Source organism: Podarcis pityusensis (genome assembly GCF_964106645.2).
Source record: "Podarcis pityusensis genome assembly, chromosome: 6".
Classification (NCBI taxonomy): domain Eukaryota; kingdom Metazoa; phylum Chordata; class Lepidosauria; order Squamata; family Lacertidae; genus Podarcis; species Podarcis pityusensis.
Genome location: NC_138030.1, coordinates 24,943,771 through 24,958,788, shown reverse-complemented (window position 1 = coordinate 24,958,788; position 15,018 = coordinate 24,943,771).

The window sequence follows — 15,018 nt, the reverse complement described above, 5'->3', positions numbered from 1 at the left end:
GTGTTAATGTAAGACAGTGATTGTCTTTGAACCACACATGTCTCTGAAAGGTAATGAAACCAGATTATTGTAAACTTCATTATTCCTCAATGAATGGTTAAAATCTACAGAATTATGTGACCTTTGCCATGTTCAGAATTGTGGAATATACAAAATCCTGAGGTTAAACACACAAGATGCAGCAATTCTGCACTCTGAAGGCACAAGCATTTTGTTCATGTTGCCTGCATGTGTTCATTTTTGGCCTCACAGTGATGACATTTAGAAAAGTCCAACCCTTATTTTAATACTATACGTAGGCATATTGAAAAAAGATAGGGAGCAGCAACTTTGTGCAGCTGATTGCTTGCAAGTTGTTTGTGCCCCAAATTTGGCCACCACACAGTTTATCTTCAAAATGATTGTGTTTTTTTTTGTTTTTGTCTTGCCTTGACAAAAGATTAAGAATCTAATCTCCCACTAAATGAGTGGCAAGCGTCCTGCTGATTTTAATGGGCAGGATTGTACCTTGTCTTTAAATTGCAAAGATAAAGCAGGAATAATCAGGTAGTACTATTTTTGTTTTGCCCTGCTCCTTTGGCAAGCTTTCTAACAGCACTTTAGCTTCAAAACGTCATTCCCAGAACTCTACCATTAACCACAATAATGGGTCAATTAAGTGTACCAGGAAGTAATGACAAGGAAATAACAAGAGACGTGTTGATTTCAGCTGCCCCCAGACAAAGAAAATTAATGTTTGCCAAGTGGAAAATGTTAAAATCAACAGCAGGGGAGTGGAATAAATATGTTCAAGTTTGTAAAGTCTTATGAAGGACACAACACAGTAGAAACTAGGGCTGCAGTCCTGATCACTCTTCCCAGGAAAAGGGTCCCATTTAACCGAGCAGTTCTCCTGTGTGAGTAAACATACTTAGAAGCAGCTGTAAGTCACATCACCAGTGTTAACTGGAGTTTGCAATTTAGTTAAACCAATTTACAACCTAGTATTTTGTTATGTTTTGATTTTTTAAAGTTGATGTTAACCAGAATAGCAGGTCAACGTCACGTATCATTTGCTGGTTTTCTTGCTGCAACAAGCAGATCTTGACAGGAGACAAGTGTACCTATTTTCTTCTGACAAAGGATGGAGAGTGGGATTAAAGAAGGGATATTACTACTACAACTACTAAGCCCATTGTTGAAATGGGTAGTAGAAGTCTCTCTCCATTTGCTTACCTTTGGCACTTTGCATGGCCAAGCACATAAAGAAGAAAATCAGCAATCATTTTTTAATTTTGTATTATTTTATTTTGCTGGGTGGGTGGTGGTGGTAATTCTAGTCTAGGGGGTTGATGCTGTGCCTGCAATATGTGACTAGTTTTGAACAAGATGATGATGAACCACCCTCTTGATGAAGGGTGGTATGTAAATCTAATAAGCAAAGTTTAAATGATGAAACAGTTTAATTGATGAAAATAAAAATAAAATAAAAGGTAACTTATTGCATTATAAAAGTTAACACTTACAATTCCATATATACTTATCTAATGTATAAGTATTATTGTTTATCTATCCCCTACCATATTTTGTATAAATGCTTTTCATATATCTTTATACTTGTTCATGCAACGTCTCTGTCTATAAGCAATCCTTTCATAAGTTGCAAGTGCAGTCATATCTTTGCAGTGCATCAGTATCAGTCTTTTGGCACAAATAATCCATTTATGTTAATAGGTCTTGACTTTTTGGCAGGTACTCCTTGGGAGTGGGTGTTAGAGTTAAACATACAGTAGTGATCAAAAGATTCAAATACACTTTCTCTCAGATAAGTGTGTGAGCATATATTCTCTTTTGCACACACCATCTAGTGACCAAATGAGATTTCTATATGTGGTTACTATTACGAAGATAGCCTGGTCCCAGCTTATGTCCTTGCATGGAGTGATTTCTACCCTTCTGGCCTAGTAATTTAATTACGCTAATCTGTGTTTATTGGGATGCGGGTGGCGCTGTGGGATAAACCACAGAGCCTAGGGCTTGCTGATCAGAAGGTTAGTGGTTCGAATCCCTGCGACGGGGTGAGCTCCCGTTGCTTGGTCCCTGCTTTTGCCAACCTAGCAGTTTGAAAGCATGCCAAAAAGTGCAAGTAGATAAATAGGTACTGCTCCAGTGTGAAGGTGAACGGCGTTTTCGTGCGCTGCTCTGGTTTGCCAGAAGCAGCATAGTCATGCTGGCCACATGACCCGGAAGCTGTACGCCGGCTCCCTCGGCCAGTAAAGCGAGATGAGCACCGCAACCCCAGAGTCGTCCGCGACTGGACCTAAGGGTCAGGAGTCCCTTTACCTTTAATCTGTGTTTATCTCCTTTATGAAACATGCAGTCCAACTACCAGAGACAGCCACAGAGGTTAGTTTTTGCCTATGATGTAGATGCAGAACCTAGACTTTCCCTAAAGCTCAGGTCCCGTGGAAAACAGAACCTATTATCTCTTAAATCTCTTAAATCATTGCTACAGTTGCTACAGTTCCTTACATACCTTTTCAATGGCTTGGCTGTTTAATTAATATGCCACATCTGTGTTTTTAGGCAACCACATACTTTTGATCCATGAATAATTGAACTTATGGCCAAGCTACATGTTATGCAACTATATATATATAGCAGGAGTCTGGTGGTCATTTTAAAGTGTTAAAAATAGCAGCTTCTAATGAGTGCAACTTGGAATTGAGATGCAGGGGAAAGGAGGATCTAAATCCCCCCCTTCATTTTATCAACACAAAAAACAGCGACAATTTTCTTGTTGACAAAGGAAATATAAAAGACCGCATTACCTTCAGTAGCTTAGAGCCTCATCAAACCTAAATCTGGCCCTGATTGTCCTCTAATCTGACTAATCTTCACCAAACACAGTTTTTTCTTCCACCATAAAAGCCCTCAGAAAACTGATTTATGATGTTGTGTACAAGTGTACCATTTGTGCTTCCCTAAGCACCACAATAGTTCACCTAGGCGTTCACTGATTTGGCAGGGTTAAAGGCCCTCACTCTCTCAAGCGATTGCCTGGCAAAAGGAGATCGACGTTTCTGCACTCCTTTCCAAGTCATTTATTACCTTGGGAATTGACACACATTCCTGTTTCTAGGTCACTCAAGCGTCTGCTAGTGGCTCGGAGACGGATTTTTCTAGAGAACAGTGCCGTATATCATAAGAGGTATTGAGAGGAGGTCAAGGGCCCCTGGGACATTTTGTCCTGCATCCAAATGGAAGGAGGCAGGCCATTTCCCCTTTTAGTTATGAAGAGAAGTGCACACACCCCTCATGTTCTCAGGCCACGTGTAGATTAATCTTTGGAAACGGCTCTCACAGGCAACTATTGTACCCTGTGAGCTAGTGTTAGTGTTTACACAATAAAAAATAAAGTGCACATAAATGAGGCGCAAATACATAAGGTGCACATTTTATTGCTGCCATAAAAGCAGTGGCTGCCTTGTATTAACATGTTCATTTTTGGGGGCGGGGGGAATTATCAACACACATTTTAAAAATGTTTTTAAAATTAATTTTTATGTCGTGTGTACTTTGGAACAAGTCTTTCAACTTCCTCCTGAACTCTGAAAGAGCTGCCTTTGCCCAAATGTTTTAGAGAAGATCCTGATATTCTGTGAAGCTGTCTCTGTGTATGTGTTCTTTAAAAATGGATAGATGAATGTGGTAAGAAAATAGCTCTTGGCAGAAGACTCTGGCGTGAGTACGAGTAAGGGCTTTCTCAAAAATTCACTTTTTGAGTCTGGTTTTTCTTACGGTACAAAGAAGCAAGTTTTCATACATCTTCCAGATGGTTTCTTATAATGATTTTAAAATGCAAGTTGAGGAATACCTAGTAGCAGCATTCAGAAAACATCTGGAAACAGCTGCATTGATTGATGGTGCCATTTGCAGGTCTTGTTTTGGAATGAATTATACTGTTGATCTTACAAGCAATACACCAATTCCACCTTTTTTTCTTTTTTACACAAGGGGGTTCCTGCGTCTGTCTAATATTAGGCAGAATTAGTCTGTGTAATATGTGACTTAGGAATCAGAGGGAACAACTCGTAAATCTGAGATACAAATTGCTTGGCAGGGGGTTGGACTTTCCTGCTTGGCAGGGGGTTGAACTCGATGGCCCTTGTGGTCTCTTCCAACTCTATGATTCTATGATTCTATGATTAAATTGAGATGCTCATAAGTTGCTGGCAGTGGTGTTTGGTGGGTTCAATCCTACTCATACACGCTGGAGGTTGTCTTATTCAACTCGTTGGGTAGCGTTCACTGGGTGTCGCTCCGACGATGGAAAGCAACTGGCAGCAGAACAGGGATGGAGGAAATTTTCAGCAATTCCTCCCCCTGCACCCCTTCCCAAAATCTACTCCAGAGGATTGCATCTGGAGCAGTTTTTGAGAGAGATTGCAGGGAACTGGGGGAATTGCTGAAAGCTTGCACCCCTCCTTTTTTTGCTAACAGATGCCTTCCATCAGCGAAGTGACACCCATTAGATTCCACATAGTGGAAAAATGTGGAGTAAACAGGCATAGGATCGGACTGTTAGAAGCGGCGAGTACATCTGATAATGTGTGTGTGAGTCCCATTAGCAACCTAGATAGGTTGATTATTCTAAGTTTTGAATGCCTTCAAAAAAATCCCCAGTTGTAATTCTTGGGGCTTTGCAGGTTTTCTTCCAGGTAACGGCTGTGGGCAGCATTTGTCAGATCCAGGCTGGAGTTAGTTACTCCTAACTTCCATGAAGCCAAAGTCACACCAGCATTCTAATTCTACCATGCCCCTCTTTTTCTCCAGCACGACACCGCAACCCACCTTCTGTTTTCTACAGTGCTCAAAAAGATACGGAAGTAGTGCAAGTTTCTTTGCTTCTGAGTCAGCTTCCCCAGTGGCTTCTGAGTGGCAGTAAACGTAAGGTTTGTGAGCAGGGTTTGACGTTTCGGCCTTTGCTAACGGAAGGAAGTCAGGTTGTAGATTTAAATAAAACATTACCTTGAATGCCCCCACCACACCTTGGAGTCTAAACCAGTGATTCCCAGTTAGCTAATTACAGATATTTTTCAAAATCCAAGCCACAGACCCCCTACTTTTGAAAATTTTGATAACTCTATGGTAGTTGCCTCTGCAAAGCAATTTTTTGAACAAAATGTGGGGTAGCCTCGAATAAGCAAAGGATTTTTGGTATACTCAAAAACAGACCATAAAATTTGTGATATTACCATGCAAGAAGAAGAGTTTGGATTTGGTATCCCGCTTTATCACTACCCTAAGGAGTCTCAAAGCGGCTAACAATCTCCTTTTCCCTTCCTCCCCCATAACAAACACTCTGTGAGGTGAGTGAGGCTGAGAGACTTCAGCGAAGTGTGACTGGCCCAAGGTCACCCAGCAGCTGCATGTGGAGGAGCGGAGTCGTGAACCTGGTTCACCAGATTATGAGTCCACCGCTCTTAACCGCTACACCACAAAAATAGTTTAAGGGGGGAGGCAAGGGATGGGGCCATAGACCCCTGGGTGTGTTCTGCGGACCCCCAGGGATCTCTGGACCCCTAATTGGGAACCACTGGTCTGTAATGAGCAGACTGCGTGCATGCAATGATTCTGGAAGTGTGCAGAAGAAACGTAGAACATAGTGCTAGCTATGGCAGTCACATTCTTGATAGTGTGCATGCATGTATACAGACACATCCAAAAGCAAATTTTTTGTCTTTATGCCAAAAATATATGCTTGAAAGTATACGGAGAGGGATAATACTCATTGCAGTCTTGGGATCAAGAGGTTGGGAATGAGGCTTCAGGGCCCTGCCTGATGACCACACGAAGCAACTGCAAACATATACGGTACATGTTTATGTGGAAGTAAGCCCAACTGTGTATTTAGCTAAGCGTGTGTAGCATAGGAGCTGGATTCACTATCCCTACAGCAAAGTAAATGGAAGTGGGAGAAGTGGGTCACACTATAGGCTCATACTTCACCTGCGGTGATCCATATAATAACGTGATGCTATAGAATCTCAAGTTGTAGAGTCAGGGTTCCAGATACTGCCCAGTTGCAAGAGTGTGCCCTGCCAGCGCTGCAATTTGCCATTGCTTTTATTTTGATAGATTCCTGTTAGAAGCTATTGTGGCAGGATGTGTTCAGGGGAGAAATTATCTCTGTGGTAGCCAGACAACTGCATGATTAATACCTATTACCGCTAAACAAACAGCTCATTAAGTTCTCTCCAGGAACCATGCTACAATGCACCACTTGAGGTTAAAATGAAGATGTTCTGAGCCTTCTGAAATTAGATGGAGAGGGGAAGCATCATTTTGGGTTCAAAATAACTTGCTTTTGATTAACAATAAACAGAGATCCAAGTGCTTGCAACGTAGTGGATTGTTACAGAGGGTAGGGGTAAGTAGACTTCAGTTTTCTGAGATCTACTTGCCTTTTGTTTAGAACTCTGGGGAACCCTATTGGGCCACATCTCTATCTCCCCATCTTGGCTTGCCAACTTCAATAGGAGATACTGCCGAAGCAGGATTGAACTCCCCACATATCAGCTGTTGTGCAGGCAGTTCAATTCTGATTTCTGCAGGGTTCAGGCACATCAGCTAGTTTCTCATGGAAATCAGCTGCTTTACCCTAGCCAATCAGGAATGAACTCCCTGCTTTCTACAGCCTCATCTCTATCTCCTCATCACATGTGATATCCTTGCCATTCAAAGATCATTGTCTCTCTAGAGAGGCCAGTGCTATGTGCTGACCCACCACCACCGTCCCAAACTCTGCTCCAACTTCCACTTGCCCTGGGACTGCAGAAAGGAAGGTCCTTGGATTGGGGGCAAAAAAGACCTCTGGGAAGTTCTACCATTTTCATCCAAGCAAGAAAACAGCAAAAGCATATTGCCTGGCCCAAACTGTTAATAATTCAGCATGGATTGTCAAATGTACTCCATCATGTGTGCCTTTTTCTTCCACTCTTCTTCCCTTGAGTGTCCTTTTCTTTTTAGGATACATATTCTTCAGAGGGGAAAAACCCCCACTTAAGATAAATATCTCAGTACTGTACATTATTTCAGAGCAGAAATAGCAGTCTCACCTTCCCTTATTGCAAAAGGACCATGCAAGTCCCTATGCAGTTTTTTCGGAGCTGAGCTAACCTTTCTCAGAATCTAATAATAAAAAAGCAATATTTTAGCAACTGTGAAGGCATGAGGGAAACATCTCATATTACATTGATGGTTGTGGGCACTATGTCCAGGACAGTTAAAACAGCAACAACCAGGCATATAAGTAGAAATACACAACTTTTTTTATTAAAGTGTACAGTTCCACCAGCAACTGCAATTTGTGTAACCTCTTTTCCCTACAACAGAGGCGAAATGCTTGTATGAGTCATGCAAATGCTTGCAAGTGTGCCTTGATCACCACCAAAACTAGTTCTCTGTATAAGCCTTTGGCATTTGCAGCTGTCTTCATTGCCCTCTGCTGTTTTCCAAGAAAAAACCACGGAATTTAAAAATGCAGGGGCTAATAAAAGGTGGGTAGTGTAGAGCCAGAGGCAAAACTAAGTGGAATCTTAAAATTGTTAAATTGATAAATCTAGCTGATCAATTAAAGTACTTCAACTCAAACTATAACCTGTTCCAAGCATAGCATTGGATTAGAAGTCTGAACAAAGAAAAACAGCTGCCTGATTATGTGCTTGAAAGACAAAGAATACATTTTAAAAATAGAAAACATGCCCTTAAGCACTTGATTTTAATGCAATTTTGACACCTTTTGCTATGAAAGCAAGAAGTATGCTCATCTGAGGTAAAAGCCATTAAAAATGAACAATGAGTTCATTTCTCTGTCTCCAAAGTGGTCTGTAAAGTGTTATCTAGCTTCACTGAACCCAGCTCTAGCAATACAATCCTATAAACGTCTATTTAGAAGTAAGCCCCATTGAGTTCAATGACATTTACTCAAGCGAAAGTATGTGCAGGAGTGCCGCCTAAAATGCTGTCTCTGGGTGCACACACATGCCTTGATGTTATATGCTGACCAGTTTATTCAGAAGGGTAATTGAATTAGGTAGGTTCAAATGGAAGCCAAGTAGATTTGACAATTCTGCATATACATTCAGTGCTAACAACTAAATTGCTAAGTAACATTTCTTTGGAGCAAGCTGGGATCGGCTCCAAAGTAAACTACTGCATTCCTCAGTAACTGGATAGTCACTGCATAGTCTGGGGTCTGCTGCCTGACATCTCGTTCAAGAAGATAGGCAAAACATAAACCATAACTTTGATACTGGGTGATATCAGATGTTAGTTTTCCACTGTTGAACCCAAGGCAGTGTATATGTGCTTTCCAGTCCAGGCACTGACCAGATGCAGATCTGCTTATCTTCAGCAAGATGGTGGTTTTATATGCTTTCTGCCATAACCTGATAACTTTCCCCCCATTAGGCATTTTGCCCACTTGGTCATTCCATCACACATCCCAAAATCCTGTGGCAGAGGTTGCTCACCTGCCAAACTGATGTAGAAAGGGTTTCCCTCAAGCTACAGGCTGAAAATGACTGCTCTGAAAGAAAGCACTCTACACCGCGGTATCTACATCTTCAGAACAATTGTGCACACAATTAGATGATAGACTGAGGCTGGGCCAACCTTGGAATACTGAAAATTTCAGGTGACAGACACAACTTGTAGAAAGGAAGATTAAGGGGAGCAGTCTTCAGATATCAAAGGGCTGTCTTGGAGAAGATGGAGTGGGTTTTGTTCTCTGCTACTGCAGAAGGCCTGACTAAAACCAATGAATAGAAATGGCAAGGAAACCGATTTCAACTATATGCTGTATATAAACATATCTTACCATAGGGAGAGACTTCCTAATGCTGAGAGCTATTCAATAGTGGACGAGACTGTGTGCTGCAGTTTCAAGATTCCTGTCTTGACCAGTGGGTTTAACTAGATGTGCTCAAAGTTCTTAGCATTACAGTGGTACCTCTGGTTGTGAACGGGATCCGTTCCAGAACCCCATTCGCAACATGGGCAGAACACAACTCGCATCTGTGCGTGCGTGGGTCGTGGTTCGCAGCTTCTGCACATGCGCGTGATGTCATTTTGAGCATCTGCGCATGCGCGAGCGGCGAAACCCAGAAAGAACCCTTTCCGGGTGGCCGCGAGACGCAACCTGAAAACATTTAACCTGAAGCAAACGTAACAAGAGGTATGACTGTATATGGGTGGCATCCAGCTGAAATTTACTCAGTGGAGATTAATGAACATGACTAAGTTTGGACCATTAATTCCAATGGGCCTACTTTGAGTAAACATTTGTTGACTACAACCCTATATCTTTCATATCATCTCTTCTAAACCTCTTATGTCATTCTGCGGTTTCATGCTTGAAGAGGTAACTGAAACAGACAGTATGGCCAGCTGAGAAGTAAAACCAAACAGTTTATACACATTTTTCCTCCCATCTTATCAGGACTAGGCAGCCATGCAAGTTTATACAGAAAACAAACTCTGCTGCTGTTAGAGGAAATCATTTGTAGGTCTTAAGTGAAAAATGGAGGTTATCCAGCCAGAAGTTAATCACTTTAAAGTCTATTGATTTTCAAAAAGAGATTGCTTAAATCTCTTGTATTGAAATCAATGGGATTTAAAAGTGATTAACTTTTATTGGATCAGGCCCAATAGATCTCTTTTAAAAATGTTTTCGGTGCCTTTCTACCAGGCTTCTATATCTCCCCGGCTCAACTCTGGAATTTAATTTTGCATTGTAATGTCTGAACAATGTGCTTGAACAAGTTCTCAGGCAGTTTATATTGTTCAGGGCGGCAAACTAGTCTTTGCTGCCTCATTTTACTTAAACTCCCTCTACCACTTTCCCTAAGCAGCAATTTCTGGCTTTTAAAGGGTTGAGTCGCATAGTCTGTACCTCTGTCTCAGTTGCTGATTGCTTCCTTTCTCTTGTCTTCTCTGACAAGTCCTCATTCTCCAGCAAAGGAATGTAAATTCTGCAACTCGTAAAGCTGGAATTGGGGGCCTTCTTCAGCCTCATGGATTTATTCCCATTTGTTTGTTTAATTTATGGACCATCTTTTTATTTGTTTATACCCTGCCCCTTTCCCCGAAAACAATAATTAAAAAAAAGTTAAACATTGATAGAATCAAAACTATATATGTATCTAAAATATATTACAACCATACACATAATCACAATAAAAACAGCAGAGCACTAGCCCTTTCCTTCAAAGTAGTCAGTTCCCCAAAGCCTGTTTGAACAGCTTTCAGCTGCCAGTGGAAGGACAACAAGGAGGGAGCCAGTCTTGCATCTCTAGGGAGAGAGTTTCAAAGTCTGGGGGCAGCCACCGAGAAGGCCCATGTTTGTCAAGGTAATGTACGAAGATACACAAAACAGAAACAAAAAAGTGACATGGCACTACAGAACAACACCCTAGCATGGAAGACGAAGAGCAGACTCCATTTGAGGATCTCTCCCTCATTACAGTCGATCAGGTATATGAAGACGAGCAGCAAAGTCAGTCCTCAGGGAATGTGCAGGCGACCTTGGAACGGACAGCTCACGGAAGAACCCCAACCAAACCTAAGAGGAGGCGTGTAGTGGTGATAGGGGATTCCCTACTGAGGGGAACAGAAGCAGTGATCTGTGGGCCTGACAAGATGTCTCGGGAAGTGTGCTGTCTCCCCAGGGCTAAGATCCAAGATGTAACTGAACGACTGGAAGGAATCATAAAACCCACTGACAAATACCCGTTCCTCTTGGTTCATGTGGGAACCAATGACACTGCAAGCAATAGCCTCCAGAAGATCAAAAGAGACTACGAGGCTCTGGGCAGGAAATTGAAGCAATTAAATGCACAAATTGTCATCTCATCTGTCCTCCCAGTTGAACGACGTGGCCCAGGGAGAGAGGGAAAAATAGTGGAAGTGAACAGCTGGCTTCGCAAATGGTGTAAACAGGAACGGTTTGGATTCTTAGATCACGGACTGCAGTTTCTTGAAGATGGACTTCTGGCAAGCGATGGGCTGCACCTCACAACGGTTGGGAGAAATGTTTTTGCCAAAAATCTCAGAAACCTCATCAGGAGGGCTTTAAACTGACTAATGTGGGGGAGGGAGACAGTGCTCCTGAAGGTAGGAGTCTATCAATTGATGAAGATGATCATCCAAATGTCATAGACCAAATGGAGCAAACAGCACGCAGACCTAGTGGTGGGAGGAAAAAATCCTTAAATAAGAGACACGGGGGAATGATTAATGGACTTCAATGTCTGTACACTAATGCGCAAAGCATGGGAAATAAACAAGATGAGCTTGAGCTCTTGGTACAGCAAACTAAATATGACATAATAGGCATCACTGAAACCTGGTGGGATAAGTCCCACGATTGGAATGTAATAATGGGGGGATACAATCTATTTCAGAGAAACAGACCAGACAAGAAAGGAGGAGGAGTGGCGTTATATGTCAGGGATGTGTATACCTGTGAAGAGATCCAAGATTTAGAACCTCAAAGCCAAAGTGAGAGCATTTGGGTCAAAATTAAGGGAGAGAAGAATAACAGTGACCTCATTGTGGGAGTTTACTATAGATCCCCAAGCCAAACGGAGGACATAGATGATGCCTTCCTGGAACAGATGGCCAAGCATGCAAAAAGAAGGGAGATAGTAGTAATGGGGGACTTCAATTACCCGGATATTTGTTGGATGTCAAACTCAGCCAAGAGCATAAGGTCAAACAGATTCCTCACTGGCCTTGCAGACAACTTCATTGTCCAGAAAGTGGGAGAAGCAACAAGAGGAACAGCCATTTTAGATCTGGTCCTAACCAATGTTGATGACCTGGGTAGTGGGGTAGAAGTGGAAGGATCATTAGGCGCGAGTGATCATGCTCTTCTGAAGTTTACTATACAGCGGAAAGGAGCAGCCAAGCATACTAGGACTCAATTTCTTGACTTTAAGAAAGCCGACTTCATAAAACTTAGGGAAGTGCTGGGTGAGATCCCATGGACAGTAATACTAAAAGGAAAGGGAGTTCATGATGGCTGGGAGTTTGTTAAGAGGGAGATAGTAAAAGCACAACGTCAGGCAATACCAATGAGACGGAAACATGGAAGGTGCCTAAAGAAGCCAGGGTGGCTATCTAAAGAACTTTTAACTGAGTTAAGATTAAAAAAGGATGTGTACAAAAAATGGAAAAGGGGGGAAACCACCAAAGAGGAATTCAAACAAATAGCCAGGACGTGTAGACACAAAGTCAGAAAAGCTAAAGCACAGAATGAACTCAGGCTTGCTAGAGAGGTTAAAAGCAACAAAAAAGGCTTTTATGGGTATGTTCGTAGCAAAAGGAAGAACAAAGAAACAGTGGGGTCACTCAGAGGAGAAGATGGTGAAATGCAAACAGGGGACACAGAAAGGGCTGAACTCCTCAATGCCTTCTTTGCCTCAGTCTTCTCCGATAAAGAAAACAATGCCCGACCTGAAGAATTTGGAGCAAATGATTCAGCAGAGGAAACACAGCCCAGAATAACTAAGGAGATAGTACAAGAATACTTGGCTAGTCTAGATGTATTCAAGTCCCCAGGGCCAGATGAACTGCATCCAAGAGTATTAAAAGAACTGGCAGATGTGATCTCAGAACCACTGGCAGTCATCTTTGAGAATTCCTGGAGAACAGGCGAAGTCCCGGCAGACTGGAGGAGGGCAAATGTTGTCCCTATTTTCAAAAAGGGGAAAAGAGAGGACCCAAATAATTACCGCCCAGTCAGTCTGACATCAATACCAGGGAAGATTCTGGAGCAGATCATTAAGCAAACAGTCTGTGAGCACCTAGAAAGGAATGCTGTGATCACCAATAGTCAGCATGGATTTCTGAAAAATAAGTCATGTCAGACTAACCTGATCTCGTTTTTTGACAGAATTACAAGCCTGGTAGATGAAGGGAACGCAGTGGATGTAGCCTACCTTGATTTCAGCAAGGCATTTGACAAGGTGCCCCATGATATTCTTGTAAAGAAGCTGGTAAAATGCGGTCTTGACTATGCTACCACTCAGTGGATTTGTAACTGGCTGACTGACCAAACCCAAAGGGTGCTCATCAATGGTTCCTCTTCATCCTGGAGAAGAGTGACTAGTGGGGTGCCACAGGGTTCTGTCTTGGGCCCGGTTTTATTCAACATCTTTATCAACGACTTGGATGATGGACTCAAGGGCATCCTGATCAAATTTGCAGATGACACCAAACTGGGAGGGGTGGCTAACACCCCAGAGGACAGGATCACACTTCAAAACGACCTTGACACATTAGAGAACTGGGCCAAAACAAACAAGATGAATTTTAACAGGGAGAAATGTAAAGTATTGCACTTGGGCAAAAAAAATGAGAGGCACAAATACAAGATGGGTGACACCTGGCTTGAGAGCAGTACATGTGAAAAGGATCTAGGAGTCTTGGTTGACCACAAACTTGACATGAGCCAACAGTGTGACGCGGCAGCTAAAAAAGCCAATGCAATTCTGGGCTGCATCAATAGGAGTATAGCATCTAGATCAAGGGAAGTAATAGTGCCACTGTATTCTGCTCTGGTCAGACCTCACCTGGAGTACTGTGTCCAGTTCTGGGCACCACAGTTCAAGAAGGACACTGACAAACTGGAACGTGTCCAGAGGAGGGCAACCAAAATGGTCAAAGGCCTGGAAACGATGCCTTATGAGGAACGGCTAAGAGAGCTGGGCATGTTTAGCCTGGAGAAGAGGAGGTTAAGGGGTGATATGATAGCCATGTTCAAATATATAAAAGGATGCCACATAGAGGAGGGAGAAAGGTTGTTTTCTGCTGCTCCAGAGAAGCGGACACGGAGCAATGGATCCAAACTACAAGAAAGAAGATTCCACCTAAACATTAGGAAGAACTTCCTGACAGTAAGAGCTGTTCGACAGTGGAATTTGCTGCCAAGGAGTGTGGTGGAGTCTCCTTCTTTGGAGGTCTTTAAGCAGAGGCTTGACAACCATATGTCAGGAGTGCTCTGATGGTGTTTCCTGCTTGGCAGGGGGTTGGACTCGATGGCCCTTGTGGTCTCTTCCAACTCTATGATTCTATGATTCTATGATCCTTTTGTGTTGCAGTCTCCCATTTCATACCTACAAATATATCTGTAATATCTCCTTTATGTTGCCATACTACCATGCTCCTCATCATCTGTGTTCCTTTGCACCAGGAAAGTGGTCAGTGGCTGCAAAATGTGGGGTGTGCAGGGCTAAATCATGCTCACCAACCCCACAAAAACATACTATTTTATTATTATTTATTGAATTTATATACCACCGTATACCCGCAGGTCTCAGGGCGGTTCACAGGATAAAATCAGGTTATAAAACCACAAAGTACATGATCAAAATAAAAACAGCAACAACCCAATAACCCCCTTTCACTCTGCTGTGAACTGGAAAAGGGGGCTTCCTTTCTCCAGGCACAGAAACACAGCAAGTTGCCTATGGTGGAAAAGAGTGGTCTTTGCTACGTACCCTGTTGATAGAACCAGTTAAGTTACAAACGTGTCGTGCCTGAACCCAGTAATCAAGGTTCAACAAACAGGACACTAGGGACCTGAGGAGATAGACCTTGAAGTTTATAGGCCTTATCTAATGCTAGTCTTGGCTCAGAGTAGACCCGTTGCGAGTACTGTGACCATATAAAACCGGTCCTGAAAGACCTACATTGGCTCCCAGTACGTTTCCGAGCACAATTCAAAGTGTTGGTGTTGATCTTTAAAGCCCTAAACGGCCTCGGCCCAGTATACTTGAAGGAGCGTCTCCACCCCCATCGTTCTGCCCGGACACTGAGGTCCAGCGCCGAGGGCCTTCTGGTGGTTCCCTGACTGCAAGAAGCTAAGCTACAGGGAACCAGGCAGAGGGCCTTCTCAGTACTGGTGCCCGCCTTGTGGAACGCCCTCCCATCAGATGTCAAAGAGATAAACAACTACCTGACATTTAGAAG